Genomic DNA, 18,445 nt, shown 5'->3' on the forward strand with positions numbered 1-18,445 from the left:
TGTGGCAGTTGGGAGAAGTTCATGAAGACTGGCAGAGAGCAAATTTCTCTCCTATTCTCGAGAAGAGCAGGAAAAAAGAATTGAGGAGCTACAGGCCAGTCAGCCTCACCTCAGTCCCTGGGAAGCTGACACAGAAAATTATCCTGGAAAGCGCTTGCAAATAAATGAAGGCCAAGAGGGTGATTGGGAGCAGTTAGCATGGATTTATGAAGCAGAAATCATGCTTGACCAACCTCATTGCCTTCTACAATGAGGTGACTAGCTTGCTGGATGAGGGGAGAACAGCTGATGTTGTTTACTTTGACTTTTGTAGAGTTTTTCACACCATCTCCCATAACATCATCATAGACAAGTAGACGAAATGTGGGTTAGATAAGTGGATAGTGAGATGGACTGAAAACTGGCACAATGCTCGGGCCCAAAGGGTTGCGATCAGCAGCACAAAGTCCAACTGGAGGCAAGTCACTAGTGGTATACCACAGGGCTCAATACTGGGGTCAATACTGTTCAACTTCTTCATTAATGAAGACGGAATGAGTGCACCCTCAGCAAGTTTGCATATGACAGAAGAATGGAAAGAGTGGCTGATAGACCAGATGACTATGCAGCCATTTAGAGGAACCTCAACAGGCTGGAGAACTGGGCAGAAAGGAATTTCATGAAGTTTAACAAGGGGAAGTGCAAAGCCCTGCGTCTGGGGAGGAGCAACCCCAGGCACCAGTACATGCTGGGGTCTGACCAGCTGGAAAGCAGCTCTGCAGAGAAGGACCTTGGTGTCCTGGTGGACAGCAAGCTGACCGTGAGCCAGCAGTGCACCCTTACAGCAAAGAATGTCAGCAGCATCCTGGGCTGCATCAGGAGGAGTGTTGCCAGCAGGTGAAGGGAGATGATCCTTCCTCTCTGCTCAGCACTGGTTAGGCCACATCTGGAGTGCCATCCCCAATTCTGGGCTCCCCAATACAAGGAAGATGGGACTTAGCAGAGAGAGTCCAGTGCAGGGCCACAAAACTCTGCCAGAATATGTGGATTTCTTAATCCTGATCTAGTTCTGAGGTGTGATATGATGAAATGTTTTAGGAATAGAAATACTGTTTGGAACTAGGAGCTAAAATGTCCTCTAAAAGTGAGACTTGAGGCCTAATTTGACTTCCATCTTAGTAGTATTTTATCTTACTGTGATTAAATCCTGAACTTCGAGGTATGATTCTAATATGCTAATTTAATTACCCATTTGTTTTCTTACTTCATTCTGTTTTTAATGTAATCTTTTGGGGATAGGTAAGTAAGTTCCTTTTATTGACAGCATCAGCTCTCATGGAGAATTCAGCTTGGTCTGTAGCAGTGACTGCTAGGCATTTTTAAATTACTGAGAAATCTCAATTAAAGGTATGTTTAAGGCCAAATTCTGGTCTGCAAATGTCAGGAATTTGTGAACTCTATAGACGAACCAGCCTTCATTGACAGGAGCTAACAGAACTGGGGTTTGGATAAGGAAACGATCAACTGCTTCCTGAGTTTTACAATCTGAATTTTGTTTTCTTCTCTTTAAAGCCCGATTTGCTGCAGGAAGGTGATTTCAGCTTGCCATCAAGGGATGCTGATGGATAGTACCAATGTAATTTGATTAGATTTGCTTTTTCTTTGTTTTAAAATATGCTTTTAAGCTAAACTGACTGGAGTAACGAATAGACTTCTGTGTTCGTACTAATTTTCTGATTTCAGTAGTTTTAGGTAAGGGTTATCAGCTTTGATCTGGGTAGTGCTGCTGTCAGAATTAAGCATTATACTTCTTACTGGTTTTGTTGTACAAACCAGCGTGAACATGCTTGGAGAATGCCTCAGAGCACAGCTGGATATTCATCGAATGTAATAGCTGCATATTCAGTTGAATCAATGGTTTATTTAGCCATCCTCAACAATAAAACACTGATCACTGATACAATAACATACTCGAATGAAGAATGGCCTCCTGCCATTTCATTATTGGCAGACTTAACGCCCTGGGCACAAACTTAACTGATACTGTTTGGTAGTGAACTTTGTGACAAATTCTACTTTCAGTTGTTACCTATGAGGAAGGAATTAATTCTGACTTAGATGCAACAGAATGCCTGCGGCTGTCAAGGGGAAGATTTGTAAGACCAAAAATGGCTGGTGTCTGGCAGCACTGAGCAGCTAGAGAGCTGCTTAGTCCCCAGTGTGCTCCGTTTCAGCAAGGGGGTTGATTACTGGCTGGGGGAAAGAAATGAATGCTGCCTTGGAGCAGAAGTGAGAGAGCAGGGCCTGTCCTGGTGTCTGCAGCCAGCTCCCAGCAATAATCACTTCTAAAGCTGTAATCACAGCCACATGGCAACACTGTGCCTTTTTTACTGCTTTCTATTCTTAGTGCTCGTAACAAGGGATTAAAGAGCACGATAAAAATATACGCTTAAAAAAAGTAGACTTATAAAATATGATTTCCTTTTGAAGGACTGTATTTAGTACATGATGAATCCTGTAGGGGAGGCATGTATGCATTTCCAGTCAGTGTTAAGGTTTGAAAACTATTTTAAGAACAGCAGAACCTGGCTGTTGTCATAGTAGCAATAAACCTTTTAATCCCACTTCCTGTGGAGATGAAGCTGTTGTGTGCTTAATCTGCTTAAAGATCGTCAAGGCTGTTTATGTTACAGGGAACTAGAGATGCAGCACTGAGAAGATGCTACTTGGTGCCCCAGGAAAGTTTAGTGCTTTTGTCTACTTTGATGGTGTTTGATTAGGATTTGCTGAGGGACCGATCTCATGACAAGCTAGTAGGAGGACAGTCACCTGGGAAGCTAGTCTTCATTTATACCACAATTTGTTGTCATGGTTAAATGAAACTGTTTCTACGTAGTTCTGGGCAAGAGTGTGCCACTGTCATGGATCTCCCATAGTTTAAAAGCATCCTTTTTGAGAAAGTCCTTTCATCCTCAGTGCTTCCATTCCTTAGAGTCTCTGAGACTTCCCAAACAGCACTGGGTCATATTTATATATTGCTGTAGATTCTGTAGTCTCTGAAAAGCTAACACAATTAAAAATTCCTTGAAGTATTTGGAAGATGCTGGGTGACTTATTCTTAAATGTACAATAGGTAGTCAAGAGAAATCCACAGAAAACTGACAGATTCTTCAACTGGTTTTTGGAGATCAGTTTAGCTAGGTAGGGAAAATTTTAAATGTCAAAATAATCATTATAATAGAATTTGGCATCCTGAACAAAAAATGACGTGAATGTTTGTTCATGTGTATCTAGAACTAAAAGAGACCTTCTTTCTCACCGGATCAAATTTCTCAGTAATTACTGACATCTGTGCTATTGCCAATTTATTTGGTGTGGTCTGGTTACAGTACTGGATTACATAACCTCACGTCCTGCAAATAAGCAATATGCATCTTTTGTTTGAACTAGTATTTCGATATGTACTGAATAATAGCAACGTTTGGGGGATTTTTATTTGTTTTTCCTGAAGTCTGCATGTTCTGGCTAGATGGACACTCAGTCTTTAGGACAAATCACACTAGAGAGTAAATGAAAGAATGTTTCCAAGGTTAGTTATTTATTTGCTAATTTAAAAAAAATATCTATCTGTTTGCCTCTCTAAAGTTTTGATCATGGGTAATTGGTTTTTGCTCCTTCCCCTCCTTTCCAGTGGCCCTTAGTTCAACATGACATGGAAAGATGTGTTAGACAAACCATTGACTGTTATTCCTGTCCCTCTGTCTGTGGATGAGTTCCTGGTATTAGAGGGAAGCTGGACAGCTACTGCAAAAATTCTGCAACACTATCGACTGAAATGCCATAGCAGTTTTAGCAGTTTTGAATAACTAACTACCCCTTTGGTGATTTTTGTTTGGTGCCTGGTGCTACCGTTAAACCTTTTCATCAGGTCTAATTACACCTTCGGGTGCCTTGCTCAGTGAGTTACCTGGACCACCATTTGAGTCCTGTGCGTTTGATCTGCCCTTGCAGGCTTCGGAGATGCGGGCTGACCCCCATCCACGCTGAGGGATGAGGGAAGGTGGTTCCTTCCTCTTTTCCCCTCTTTTTCAGAGTGTTGCCTTCAGGCACTGTAGGGAGGGAGCCGTGAACACCCCCCAGATGGGGCACAAGCCAAGGAGCCTGGTGTGGGATTGAAATCCCCTCAGCCTGCCCCATGTGGTCCGCAGGAGGTGTCCTGTATAGGATCCTGACCAGAAGACTGGTTAGGTGGGATGGAGAATGTCTTCCCAGCAGAACTGTTTGCATTACTGTTTGGAGGGCCTTTGGAAACTTTCCAGTCTGACACTCTGAACAAAACAAAGTTCTCACTTTAAAACAGCTTCTGTTTTGAAACTTTTTTAACATTTAAAAGTGGTAATCAGATTTTTTTACTGTTTTATTTAATCTGAAGGTTTCAACACTTTGTCCCACTTTGGAAGTTTTTTCACGACAAATCTTCAGTAATTTTATGGCATGAGGCAACTGGTTCTTCCTCTTAGATGGTAAAAATGCTAGTAGAGGGGGGGGTTCACTTTATATAAGCAACCTGTCATTGTTTGGTACTTACGCTGCCCAGTTGATTTCTTAGCAGAAATCAACCCAGTTTGGGGATAACTCTGTTAAAGGTATCAATTTATTTTCACTGAGCCATATTATACTAAATTAATTCTTAAATGTTTGATCTAACTGGTGAGTAGATGGAGGCTGAATGGAAAAAAAGTACCTCTGCATTCATTAATACCTCTGTAGACACTTACAATATTGAGTCATATTATTTTGATTTTTGTCAAGGATTTTGATCATAATTTTGGGTGGGTATCCTTTTGGTGCAGCATTTTAGATAAAAACGTGTAAATCATGTAGTGTTATGTCCAGCTCAACTCAAGTTCTGCCAAATTACCTAAGATATGATTAATACTTAGAATAGTAGCTAAAATTAAATTCCATGTTTTAATAAGAAAGCAGATTTAATCAATAGTCTCTTAAGCTCTGCAGAGTGAGATCATCATTATGTCAATGTCTTACACAGTGCTGAGTATTTTGACGTGTAGTAATGGTGTTTTTCTTTTATGAGAAACAAATTGAACAGCTGGGTACAAATGTCTCCCACTCACTGTTACAGGAATGGTCAGTGTCTGCAGATGCTGCTTGGTCTTTAGTGGGTTTTTTTCAAGTGGTTTTACTATAATTATAGAGATGAGAGCTCTTTATGCTTAATCTTGTAATGAGTTTGTTTGCGTAATGCATTTACCCAAGTGGACTTCCTAGATGGTGAAGCACAGCGCTTGCGCGTGCTGCACTGTCTGCTAGACATGCCGCTGGGGGATAAACCAGGGATAAGTGAAAAGGTTGCATGAGATAACAGTGTGGAAAGCTCTAACTCTATCACTAGAGTTAGTGTGACACTGAATGTATTAAAAAATAGCATTAAAATAGTGACCATTGCTAGCTGGGGATGATAACTTTAAACTAGCTGCTATGAGACAGTAAAGTGCTGCCTCCCACTGCACTTCTCTGAATGTTGCATTGGGTATTGGCATGTGTGGCTGATAATACTGGAAATAGATATAGCATTGTAAGTATGTGCCTGAGAAGATGAGGTATGTGTTTTGTAGCTTTACTTCTTACTCTGCAGGGTTTATACTGAGTGGTTTGCTTTGTCAGCCTGAGCAGTTATTTAAAAACCATTCTTGTTGGGGTTTGCAGTTTTTTCTTCCCATTTAAAAATCTAGGCTAGTGAACTGTCCCCCTTGTGTTGCTGAGAAAACCCCGAGAGAGATTGAGGTAGCTTACTGATTTATTCCACAAATGTTCCCAGGACCCCTTTGAAATAGCTAGAAACTGGAACGCCTGTGGTCTGCTTTCAGATGGATACTTAAAGGGTATGATTTTTGCGTCTCCTCCTCAGACTTTCAGAGGTATGCACATGATAGGAAACCTGCATTTCTGGCTTGTGTGTGCCTCTGGGTGAGAGGAATGGTTGATTCGCTTTGGCTCAGAGACCTGTGAAGAAGACACAAGTATGTCTCACATGAACCATCCTCAGCTTGGCAGCCTCATACTGTCTGCTTCTAGTGCTAAAACCAGAATAGTTGAGTATGGTTTTGCAGTCAGATGTGGTAGCTCCCAGCCATTATGGGAAAGCACCAGAAGTTTCACTTCCACCTGTGCTGCTTCCTACAATTTTCCTGCCATCCACAAAAGCAGGAGAGGGTGTTCCCAGTGGTTGCTCTTCTGGTTTTTCTCAATTAGCTCTGCCTGTCCTGCTTTCATATATCTCAAATCCTTGTGCGTGAGGGAAAGGTGGAATAGAGGAAGAACATGCAGGAGAGGGCTGATAGATTTAGCGATGATGTCTTCCAATGCAGTGTGTACCATAGTGAGAGGTTTAACACCAAGTTTTCCTGATTTAATATGGCTGTGAAATGACCAGACAGGCACCATTTGGCTGAGTGCATAGAAATCACTGGTGTTTTCAAAATGACAATTGCACAGTCAGGCCCTTAATAATTACAGAAGCATTCTTCCAGCTGAGTTTTCTTCCCTAGAATGTGCAGAGGACCTGGGCATGACTGCAAAACAGTCCTAGAAATATCTAGCCATGCAGTTTTCAGTCCTTTCTAAACCTGGTTCCTAGAGTCTGCATTTTTTGAAATCAGCATCTTCTCTGGAGACTTGTCTAAGTTTCAAACTTTTTTTGGCTCCTTTATAACAAGAATGAAACGTTACATTTCACCTCCAGTGGGGTGGAGGGAGGGAGAAGCTGAAGGTACTTCATGCCTCTGTGTAATACAGCCTAGCAGTGCTTTATTATTTTACCCTGCTATGTTGTGTCACAAATGTCTGTTTAACATGCTATTTCCCCATAACTCCCAACACTGCTGTTTGCTGTGTGTCCTTGTGCACAGAATTCTTGTGCTTTGAATTGTTTTTCTCAGGTATACTGTTCTGCATTTTTCCCAGATGAATTCACTCTTGGTGTTTGCCTCTGCCTCCCATTCTTCTGCAACAGTAGAGTCCAGCATTGACTAAAGGTAAGAAACTACAGTTCACATTAGTCTCATTGCTGTATTTCTCTAGCTCGAGTGACTTTTGCATCGTTCTCCCACTGCAGTTTTCATGAGCGTGTTTTTAATTCCTACTTCTTACTTCATCAAAGAATATTTTTAATCAAACCAAGCCTAGTAATGATTCCCATCTTTCTTTGTTAGAAACTACTCTCATGCTACTCCTTGTTTTCATTTTACATTGTTATTTCAGTACTCTTACACAGTTTCTGTTGCCAAGATTCTGTCTGTATCCAAGGCAACTTAAATAAATTTGAGGGTAAGATAGTGAGAGATGATGTATCAATTACTCATATCCAAGTAGATGACCTCTGTGGCACTCCCTTTATGCATCATGGTAATTCTGCTCAATTTAAAATGTTTGGGTGCAGTGTGTACAGTTGTGGAGACAGGGAAGATTCCTCACTAATGAAGACCTGCTGTTTTGCAATGCTGCAACATGTTCCAGCCTATTCCAGTGCCATGTGCATCACGTGGGATCTGGGCTGACAGCCAGTGCAAATGTTTCTTCAAGGACTTTAGGACATATTCTAATTATGTTTAGATTCTCCCACTCTCTTTTCATCTGAAGGATGTCACTCTTTCTGCTCATTTCAAAGTGCAGTGCAAAGCACTCCATCTGCCAGCATGAGAGGGGTCCACTGGTGCACTTGTGTGAGAGGCAGTAGGATGGCTGGCTTTGTGAGTGACTCTTTAACCTCCAGCTGTGAGAAGTCCCAGGCCTTTGAACACTGTCAGAACTTGGCCAGTGTCCAGCAGTGTTTTCATCCAGTGCTGGAGGAGATGTAAAATTCCCTGGAAGAAAGAGCTTCATTTCTCTGAGCCTAGCAGGGGAAAGAAAAGGGGGAATGAATTGTGGGATGAAGCGTCTAAAACTCTCCATAGCTGAAAAAAAAAAGCAATGTTTTGTGGAGGAAAAATGTATTTGTGGGAGCTATGCATGTGAGCACATGTATTCTCTCTCAACCTGGTATTGAAGGTGTGTGATGGGACTACAGGATCTTAACTAGGGGTCTTTTTTAAGGGGACTGGAATTGCAAAACAGCAAGCAAGAATAAAGGCCATTATGCAATACTGTGCACTGGAACATAATTCTGCGAGGTGAATACAGTGAGGGCAGATCCATGGCTGTATGTGATATATGGCAAATGAGATTGTGCATTTCTGTGTGTGTGTAGAACAGACTGAGGGCTTTTGAAAAGGTGCAGACTCAGCCTGGAGGAAATGTTTCTGACGTGGGGAGGAAGGAGGGAGACACTCTTTTCTGTCCTTACTTTGCAAGTTATCCAAGAGCAAGCTTGTATTCTTGTCTCTGCTGTGGTCTATGCCCTCTGACAATCAGTGCTAAATTGCATGGATTCTTTCCTGGAGAGCCACATGCAGTAACACCTTCTTTTCAGCCAAATTAATTTCTCAAGGGTGATATTGTTACAGCAGATCCCTGGCTACTTAATGATATTTATTGTCTAGGCAAGTGCATTAATTAACTGGATACATAAGAAAGTCTGGGTCAAACTTCAGAAAGTCGGCCAGACTTTCTCAATCCCTTGTGGCTGCTGGGATCATCCTGCTGCCTGGTGTGACCTGAGTAATCAGTGTATTGCCAGACTGGCATCTCTCAGTCCTGATTCCCACAGGTTCACAGTAGTGTTCAGCAGCAGTTCAAGGCTCTGTTGTGGGTGGCATGTGTGTCCAGAAAGAAGTTTTTGTGTAACTTCTTTGGCCAATGTTACTGATACAGCTGAAGTGACTTCAGGAGGGGAATGGAACCAAGGTTTAAAATCTCTAGTCTGCATGTCCCTAATGGAACATAAGCCACCTTCAAGTGGTACATGGCCCAGTAACTGTGGTTGCCACTGATTGTGATAACCATTGTGAACTCCTTCAACATAAGATGGGGTACAGGCTGTTGTGGAGTTAGTCGTTGGAAAGAGCTTCTCCTGGAAAAAAAAAAGGAAATTTATGTTTTGTTCTTTCCATCTTGCCCAAACATAAGATTAGGAGAGAGGAAGAGAAACTGAGGCTAATTCTCTTCTTTGCCTATACTTGGCTTATATTGCTGTAAGCTTGCTTACCTCAGTATGTGTAAGATGAAAGTCAGGCTGTGCTCATGCGATTGGGTGCACCTGGCTTGAAGAGGTTTCTTTGTACTTTAATGGGCACTGCAAGGGGTTCCCAAGAGAGTTCTTCAGATGGAAGCTGTTTTTCTCTGGGCAGGCTGCATAGAGCCTCATTATTGCTCTGGCTTTTGCTGCACAGCACATATGTTACTGCGGGGTTGTCAGCCCTTCAGTAGATTTCTACAGCGCAATAAAAATAAGTAGATTAACCAAGCAAAGAAGATTAGGGACACTTTGGGGAAGGAAAGGGAAGGGAGGAGGATGAGCTGGAGGGAGTATAAAAAGAGACCACAAGACTGTGAGTGCCAGGCTTCCTGGTGCATGTTACACAGGGTGGCTTTCTTTGTCCCTTTCGGGTTTGGGTTAGGCATACTGAATAGAACCGATCCTGACACCATGTCCAAAGAGAAACTGGAGTCACTGGTCAAGAACATGGAGATCATGCTCTCTGAGGTAGAGCAGCTGAAGATCCACTGCACCAAGCAGACGGAGGAGGTGAACCAGGTGGTACAGGAACTGCGCCGAGAGAACAGGGAGCTGACAGAGAAGTACGAGCACATCTGCCAGGACCTGAAGGAGGCCAGGGAGGCCATTGCCCAGCTGCAGGACACCAAGTTTGCCTTTGAGGCAAAGGAGCGGCAAGCACAGAAGCTCAACCGGCAGCTGTGAAGCAGCAGGAAAGAGAAGTGAGAGATTTCTTAACCTGATCTAAGAGTAAACAGAAACCTTCGACCGCTGCAACCAAAAATCCCTGGATCGGTATTTTAAAGCAACCCTTTCTCTTCTTCCTCAGACTAAACCTGTGTGCTGGAAAAACCCTGTGTCTCTTTGTGGAGGCAAGATCTCAGGCACAGCTGGAATTCTGCCCCAGAAGGCTCCTTTGTTAATGACTAAATACCTCATTATGCTGGGAGGGAAATCTCATTCCAGAATCCCTTGTCAGAGATCTGAGCCATAGGCGTGCAGCAACGGCTGCCAGGATCTGGGCACCTTCTCATGCCCCGTGGGAGCTGCACAGGGACAGAGCCCAGGAAAAGAACTGTCTCTGCTTTGAGCCACTGGAGAGAGCTGTGCCGCGAGAGTCTGCGAGATGGAGAGAAGCATCGTCGATTTCGCAGCCCCTGTTGCTCTGTTTTGTTGCTAACTTTTCATTGTTGCACAGCGAGGCTGTGGTGCTGTCCTTACCAGGGTGTCAGCTTCCTTGCTGCCTGACTCTGGAAGACATCAGCAAGAGCGTACGTTGTGCCTCGTGCTTCCAAGTACTTGCTATCAAGAGCATGTTGGTCCAGAGGATCTTTTAATGCTATTACAGTTGGTGTTGTCCTCTTCCAATTCCAAAGTGAAGTATAAGAACTGGAAAGGTTTCTGTCTCAATTTCCATTTCAATAGTGTTAAATCCTAATGACTCCATGTTTAGTATGCTAGAGTTAAACCTCTGCTGAATATAACAATTTTTAACCAAAGAGCTATGTTCTGGCACTGGATTTACTTTTCTTAAACAGAAGTAACTTGTATAAACAGACTGGGAATTAGGAGGGATAAATGTATGTGGGGCATGGGGGTGAGAATTTCTTGTCAGGGGTTTTGCTTTCAACTTTTTTCCTGTCTTTCCTAAGCAGCATTTGGGGCAGTCAGTGCCAAGCCCAGCTAAGAGCAGGTGACTTTTGACTCCACAGTGAATAGCGGGAGATCTCTGGGGGGCAGTGTGGAGAGAGTGCTGAGAGAAAAAGTCTGAATGTTTAAAGGGAGAAAAAGTCTGAATGTTTAAATGGAGAATAGCTGGAATAGTTCCAGGAGGATCTTTCTTCATGTTGGCTGTGATGTAGCCAGCTCCTTTCTTTCCTCCGAAGCTTTGCTGTATTGTTATCTCTGCCCAGCAAGCTCCCCCTTCCCAGGGAGGGATGACGTTTGGGAGAAGCAGAGAAACTCTTTCCATCCCTGAGGGGCTCGGGGTCTGTGTGGCATCAGGAGGCCAGGCGCGCTGTGCAGGGGTGGAGGGGACTAACCACACTGAGAGCAGGGAGTCAGCGCAGGGGGAGAGGGAAACCTGGCTGCCACAGGGATTCAGGCAGGGGCAGAACAGTTCAGCAAGACCTTGTCTTAGGACTCAGTCCAGCACTGGTGAAAATAATTGTAGTTTTGTCATTGATTATAAAAATACTGAGATCAGGCCTAGAATTAGACTGTTACTGTTCCTTCTCTGCCCTCCCCTCTGCCACATCAGTCTAGGCCTGATCCAAAGCCTTTGGAAATTAAAATCTTCCCATTAATTTGAATGAGCACTGGGCTGGACCTTCTGAGCAGAGGGCTGCTGTTTGTGTGGCAAAGCAAGCACTGGGACATCCATGGGGAACAGCTTTTTCTGTGAATCGCTGTAAGTGGGAGGTGTGACAACATGTTTTCTTAAATTTGTGTGATCTAGACTTTTATTTTTTGCTATTTTGGGTGGAGCAGATTGGAATATCTGGAAAAGATTCGGGAGATCGGAGACTGTCCTTTATGTTTTCAAATGTAATCTGAATACAAATGACCAGCCTTGCTCCTTGCTCACCAGTGACAGCTTGGGGAGCAGAAGAAATCAACATTAATCACTATATTTGTTTGTATAAGAACTAAAAATGTTTTCTCTTGAAATTAATTCTCTAGCTCAAATCTGCTTACCACCTGTGATTTCTTCTACTTTTTATATATCATTAAAATGTAAAACCAACAATAAAAGGAAAACAAACAGCTGAGGGAGCATCTGTTCTGGATAAGGCATTGCCTCATTTAATGCATGTGTATGTTATTTTTTGAGAGTGTGTGTGTGTGTATGCTTGCTAAATATAATTATTCCTGTTTAAATCCTGAGCAGCAAGGAATGGACTAATGGAGACCCTCCAGATCTCTCTGTGTTCCCAGGTTAATCTCTCTAAATGAGATTCTCTGTGTGGCTGCCAACTTCACCCTACGCCATATTTAAATCCATGATACAGAAAAAGAAAATGGGATTGCAGTGTCCTTATGATCAGTTTCTTAATAATTAGTGGGATTCAAAGTGTCTAATTTCAAGGAAAGCTGTGAGAGTAATTTCATGTAAATATCCTAAGATTTGGTGTGAGACATTCGAAAAACTGGATGTGTTATCCAATGCTAGAAAAAATTAATATGACACCCAGTCCCTTCCAATAGACTCAGTTGTGTCCTGGTTTTGCTTATGTGGGTCAAACTTGGGAGGAGTTGGGCTGATTTAAAATCGATGTACATTCCATTACCTATAGGTCCTCTGTTTTTTATATGCAAATCTTTGTGTAGCCATGTATAGTCTTAGAAATGGATTAGTGCCTTCACTGTATCCTGAGGTGCAGTGTATTGGAGCGCCTTTCACAACAAAGTTTGCTTGGAATTAGTCACAGCACTTCGAAGTTGTTTTTGCTTTTTGAACACCGATATTATCAGTGTGTGCTGCTTTTTCTTCTTTAAATGGCCTAAGGAAGAAGAGCTGAAACTTGTGTGTAGCATCATCAGCTTGTTCAGAAAGTTGGCCTGAATAAAAGCCTGGCCTGATTTGGGTGAGAATCAAAATAAATATGAAGTGACAGCCTTACCATTTCCCTCATCTTGGAAAGGGATGAAGAGAGGTATCTAATTCTTTGAGTACAAAAAGCCAATTTATTTGAAGGCTCTCTTGGAGAGCACAGAACAGGAATTGGCTCAGTTGTCAAGAAGGGACTAAGAGAAGAGGACCCAGTCATACCAAGTGCCTGTGAGCTGGTCTGTTCCTGGAGTAGATTACAGCAAAATACTGATGATTGCATTGGTTTTTACTGTTCTAGGCTGCATTACATGGAAGTGTGCAAGAAGGGAGACTGGATAGGAATGAAGCTGATACCTCTCTTTCTCTGACCCGCAGCAAGAATGTGCTTGGGTGAGAGGGAGGGAGTTTAATGATGCGCATGAGCATATGAGCTGATGGATTGGAATCCTGGGCTAGTAGCTCACAATGAACAAGAAACTGTGTTGGTGAATCAAAAGTAGAAGGTAGAGGTATCTTGGCATTTGTAAGGAGTGTAAGTGAAGAGAAGCACAAATTTGTTAGGGAGTACTAATTACTGAACAAGCAAAAGCGGGCTGCTTCTGTGCAGCCAGGAAAACATGAGGAAAACCTCCCAAAAGTGGACTAAAAGTCCTCAAAACTTCATGAAAGAGGTGACAGAGCCCTATGTGATACTTGTTTCATTACCTATCACTGCTCATGAAACCCCACCTTCGGAAAGATCTCCAGATTTTAGAAATATGATGTCTCCAGGAGGACTTGTGAAGGTCAGCAGATGGAATTTGATCCTCTGGACTAAAAATCATGTGGAAATGTGAATACAATGTAGAAGGTGATTGTTTCAGAAGTCTGTTTGGTCTAGGACTGTATGTGTCTAGTTCTCTGCAGTGATAGTTTAGCAGTCCTCAAAGCCCTGGCTTAGGGCATCTTGAGTTTCGTACAAATAACCTTATCAATACTGGAGTCTCTTCTCCATATATCTTACTCCAGTTTGCTCTCTTGCATTGCTGACTTCAGTGACTGCACGCTGGCAAACCATAATAAAATTGTCTCTGCTAGTAGAAGGATCTGTACAAAAGTTGTACAGGATCGACTCCTCTGCAACAGTCCTCAGCACTTGAAAGAGTTCATGGGTGGCCAGGTCTCTGGAGCAGATACAGACCAGTGCAAGAGTTACTGCAAGAGGATAACAGGCTTTGGTGCAGTTAAGTTGTACAGTAGAGCTCATCGGTGTGCAGTATGCTTTCCACCTTTCCTCTAAGGACTTTGCAATGTCTCCTGGGCATGAAATTGAGCTCCTTTTCCTGAAGGATTGGTGAGCGTTCATTCTGTATACTGAGAGGCTGTGATTCAGAGGGCTAAATGACATGCCTATCCTGTAATAGTGAGTGAGCGTCTGGGAAGAATGGAGTTATTGGTGTACTATTCAAGTTTGAAAAAAGCTCAGTTCAGATTAGATCAAATTTACTTTTCTGCCTTTTCCTTAAAAAATAATAAGAAAAAATTCAGTATGTCAAAAGATGCATTCTTTTCAGAGTGAGCTGAAGTCTCCTGTTTTCAGACCCTTGTGCAGCTGATGGAAGGAGTGATATGCTGTAGTGTCCCCAGTAGCAGTGGATTTGGCATCCCGGAGACCCTTATTTCTTTACCTTGTCATTCAGTCATTAGCACAGTTACCTGGGATGTCAGATTACTGTTCAGTGTTATCCTGTGCTCAGAAGAATTTGAACATATCTCCTGAACAAAATGCCCCAGGTAGTAGGCTAAAGTATTTGAATGGCTGTCCATTTCCCTTGATTAGGCTGTTAGTTAAGAAACTGGATATTAATCTGAAAGCAAAGCAAGGCAAACATCCCATTTTTAAGCATGTGACCCAACCTTAACCATAACATCACAGATCCTTGCTATTTCGCTAAATGACTAAGGGAGTGATCAAGAGCACCCATTTGTAATGTGCCTCTGTAGCATGGTTTCCTGATCACAATGGTCTCCTGGGAGGTTCAGGTCTCTTAAACAAACTGAACACAGATCCTTCACTTCCTTAGGTGAATGCTCAAGCCACTGAGACCAGCTTGTCTTCTGGAGGCTTTGTGAGTCTTGTCTGAATTTCTTGGATGCTGCTCAGCAGGTGGGGAGAGGAGGTAGAAGAATTGGAAGTGAAGTTCCCCCCTGGGAAGAAGGAGGGGTGGGGAGCAGGTGGTTTTAGTTTTGTTCTTATTTCTCACTGTCGTGGTTTAACCCAAGCCAGCAACTAAGCACCATGCAGCTGCTCACTCACTTCCCCCCAACCCAGTGGGGTGGGGGAGGAAATTGGGAAAAAAAAGTAAAACTTGTGGGTTGAGATAAGAACAATTTAATAGAACAGAAAGGAAGAAACTAATAATGATAATGGTAACACTAATAAAATGATAATAGGAATAATAAAAGGATTGGAATATGCAAGTGATGCACAACGCAATTGCTCACCACCCACCGACCGACGCCCAGTTAGTTCCTGAGCTGTGATCTCCCCCACCCCCAGTTTATATACAGGGCATGACGTCCCATGGTGTGGAATACCCTGTTGGCCAGTTTCGGTCAGCTGTCCTGGCTGTGTCCCCTCCCAACTTCTTGTGCCCTTCCAGCCTTCTTGCTGGCTGGGCATGAGAAGCTGGAAAATCCCTGACTTAGTCTAAACATTACTTAATACACTGGTTTTTTCAGTTGTTGCTATCAACATTCTTTTCATACTGAACCCAAAACATAAGACTATACCAGCTACTAGGAAGAAAATTAACTCTATCCCAGCTGAAACCAGGACTAATTTCCCTGAAGTCAAGTCTGGTTTGCCCGTGACAGTAACTAGTGAGTGAGTCTTTATCGTGACTGACGAGCTTTTCCATCATATTTTCTTCCCATGTCCTGTTGAGGATGAGGAGTGATAGAGCAGCTTGGTGGGCATCTGGCGACCAGCCAAGGTCAACCCACCACAATGCTGTAAGTGTCAGACAGCCATAACCAGTTAGACTGGAGCTGTGTCCAGTAAAGCATGCAAATCTTTAGAAAACAGCCTCTGACAGTAAGGAATCCTGGTGGTTTTTTTCTATGAAAGGTACTCCTGGAGTATAGTAAAAGAGAAAGCAGAAGTCTTATTACAGACCTCTGGCCATGTAACTATTGAAATCCCAGTATCACAGCTCCTGTAGAGGTTGCTTCTTGCCAAAAGCACTTCACTGATGGGATTAGAAGGGATATCTTGTTCAGCAGTATGCATTTACTATGCATTCACCTCAACTGTTTCTTCTTGATGATCACATCTGTGACACCCAGATGCCATTGCCTCCAGGCTAGCCACTGCATAGAGCTAGTGGCAAAAGGCAAATGGCTGTGGTCCTGACTGTATTCACTCCATAGTGAACTGTGAGTGTCTTACCAAGAGACGAGAATGGTCTTGAACCAGCGTATTATCTTACTTTCACTAAATGGTAGGTGTTGAAAACAATTTCAACACAGGGATCAAGTCCTTTCTCCCAGAGAAAAGGTACGCACGCAAAACTTTCTGTTGAACTACAGGGCAAAGGTTTACTTCATATTTGCATTGTCTTTTTACTGGTAAGGACTGGTCTCGAGTTCAAATCTCTTACTAATAGCTTCTGATTTTGTCATGTCTACTGGAATGAGGAAGTATGAGCAGATTTTTCTTTCCTTTTGTTAATAAAAGGAGTTTTATCAACATTTCATGTTGCTTAGTTGTGGTAAAAGTCTGGTCACTTGTTTTATTTCAGTATCTCGGGAGGTTATCTATTAAGTCTTTATGGGGTTAAAAATGAATCCAGATGTGTTTATGCAGTATCTGCTTTAATGCAGTAGGCACAGCTGTTTTTTGGATGTATCCTGGCTAGATTCCAACATGAGCAGTCACATTTTCCCTGTCTCTGAACTCCCTTGTAGTTTTTACTATCAACAAGAACACAAAAACCACAAGAACATTACTAAGCTTGGTATTTCCAAACAACATTTGGTGAGTGTCCCGCTGCTGTGAGAAGAAATTTTGAGAATCAGGTATTTATAAATTCATCTGGAGTTGTGGGGGTTTTTGCCTACTAGCTTTTGAACCTTTGGGATTGGATTTTGAGCCTTTTCTTGCCAATGATACAGGCTAAGAGCTTTAAATTGATCTGAACGTGTGGTTTATTCATATAAGGCCAAGGGTTCAGGTTTTGGTTTGATGAAATATCATGAAGCTTAGGATATAACTGTGACAGCTGGCAGGATGGCAGTAGCCAGTGGCCAGCTTGAGAGTACAGGTGGATAAAGAAAAAGCATGCACTGATGTAACTTCTTTCTGATGCAAAAGCAGGGCCCACAGCTTGGCCCAAAGCCTGGATTTATTTTCTGAAAGGAAAATTTGAATCTAAATGGGCAAGACAATAGCTTCTGTATTCTTAATTAGGCATTAACAATGTCCAATTGTTGTCTCTGCTGACAAGGGGAACATAGGTAGCCATGTGTCAGCACCACCATTAGACATTCTTCTGGGGTATGTTGTCTCTTTCAACCTTTTGGGGTTCCCCTGCTTTTTGGTGGAGGTGTTGCTATTTTGTGATGGTTCTCCTGTTAGGGTTTATCCTTGTTTATTGTGGCAGAGTTAGCTTGGACAGGAAAGTGCAGGATTGCTTTTGCATGTGGAAAGATGTGACTTTTATTTGAACTCTGTCCCCTGTGGGATGTGTAAGGGTAGGATTTGTGCACTGTGTACCTTTCGTGGCTAGTTGCCACACAGGGTTTGACCAGCAGGGATGAAAAGAGCTGTAGCCCTAGAATAAAATTGCTTCTGTGTCACCTGGTGCATTTATGAGGCTGCTAGAAAATTTCTTTTCCATTTGGAGCTCTGTGTGTCTAGATTTGTCAACAGTTGCCAACAATATTGTCTCTTTTTATTGTCTAAAGCAGTAGTATGGCCAAGAAGAGTAGTGATACCAGTTCTGGAGATTTCATTGCACATTTTGATGTCGTCCTTGGAAGATCCAGCACGTGGATTTACCTGAAGGCAGAAGCTTCATCTTTCCTTTTGAAAGCAAAGTTCTGTTTCTCATGGTTGCAAATGAACTACTGATGAAAAAGGTCTCTAAAACTGGAAGGCAAACAAAAAGACCAATGCAAACTTAAGACTTTAAAGCTATTCTCATAATCTTGGAGACCTTGGTCATAATATTAAGTAGGGTTGAAATGCTGGTAGCTATTATAATTGCTGGACCAGAATCTATTTTTATAGATCAGTGGTCTTTGTATTTCAATATTTATTTGTTTTATACTAAGCAAAGGACAAAATCAATGCGGGGGGGAACTGTCTGTTTTCAAGATAAGACAACAACAGCAACATGTAAGTTGCTATGCAGTGATTTCTCTAGTATCCACATGATTAACAGCACAAGTTTTTCCTTGTAATGCATCCAACTAGATTCCTTTTCCCTTAACAGTTTTTCTGTTGCTAAACGCTTCCTCCATGGGATTTTTCAGAGGGTTTCTGAATTGCATTGCATTTGTTAGAGTTAAAAATAGAGAAACCTGAGCTGCCATTGTCTTTGGTTAAATTCAGATCTGTATCCAAAGTGCTGGTATTTTCAGACCTTAGGGATCTGCTTAATTCTGCGTAGAGCCAGACCTAATTGTGCATTATATTTAAGTTCAAACTTTCTTTGGTCAAAAGCATATCTGTGAACTGTGATTTAGGCTTTAGTTTT

The 18,445-nt window shown here is 42.4% G+C and overlaps 1 protein-coding gene across 1 annotated transcript in view; it reads left to right on the forward strand.

Annotated features, from left to right (window-relative positions):
* LOC104831126 (papilin-like) overlaps positions 1–18,445 on the forward strand; it is a gene marked incomplete at its 3' end in the record, with an annotated part of 65,892 nt that overhangs the window by 3,236 nt on the left and 44,211 nt on the right. Inside the window, exon 2 of the mRNA XM_010566498.1 lies at positions 6,964–7,034. The remainder of the gene's footprint in view (positions 1–6,963; positions 7,035–18,445) is intronic.

Source organism: Haliaeetus leucocephalus, unplaced genomic scaffold (genome assembly GCF_000737465.1).
Source record: "Haliaeetus leucocephalus isolate CR32 unplaced genomic scaffold, Haliaeetus_leucocephalus-4.0 Scaffold213, whole genome shotgun sequence".
Taxonomy (NCBI): Eukaryota; Metazoa; Chordata; class Aves; order Accipitriformes; family Accipitridae; genus Haliaeetus; species Haliaeetus leucocephalus.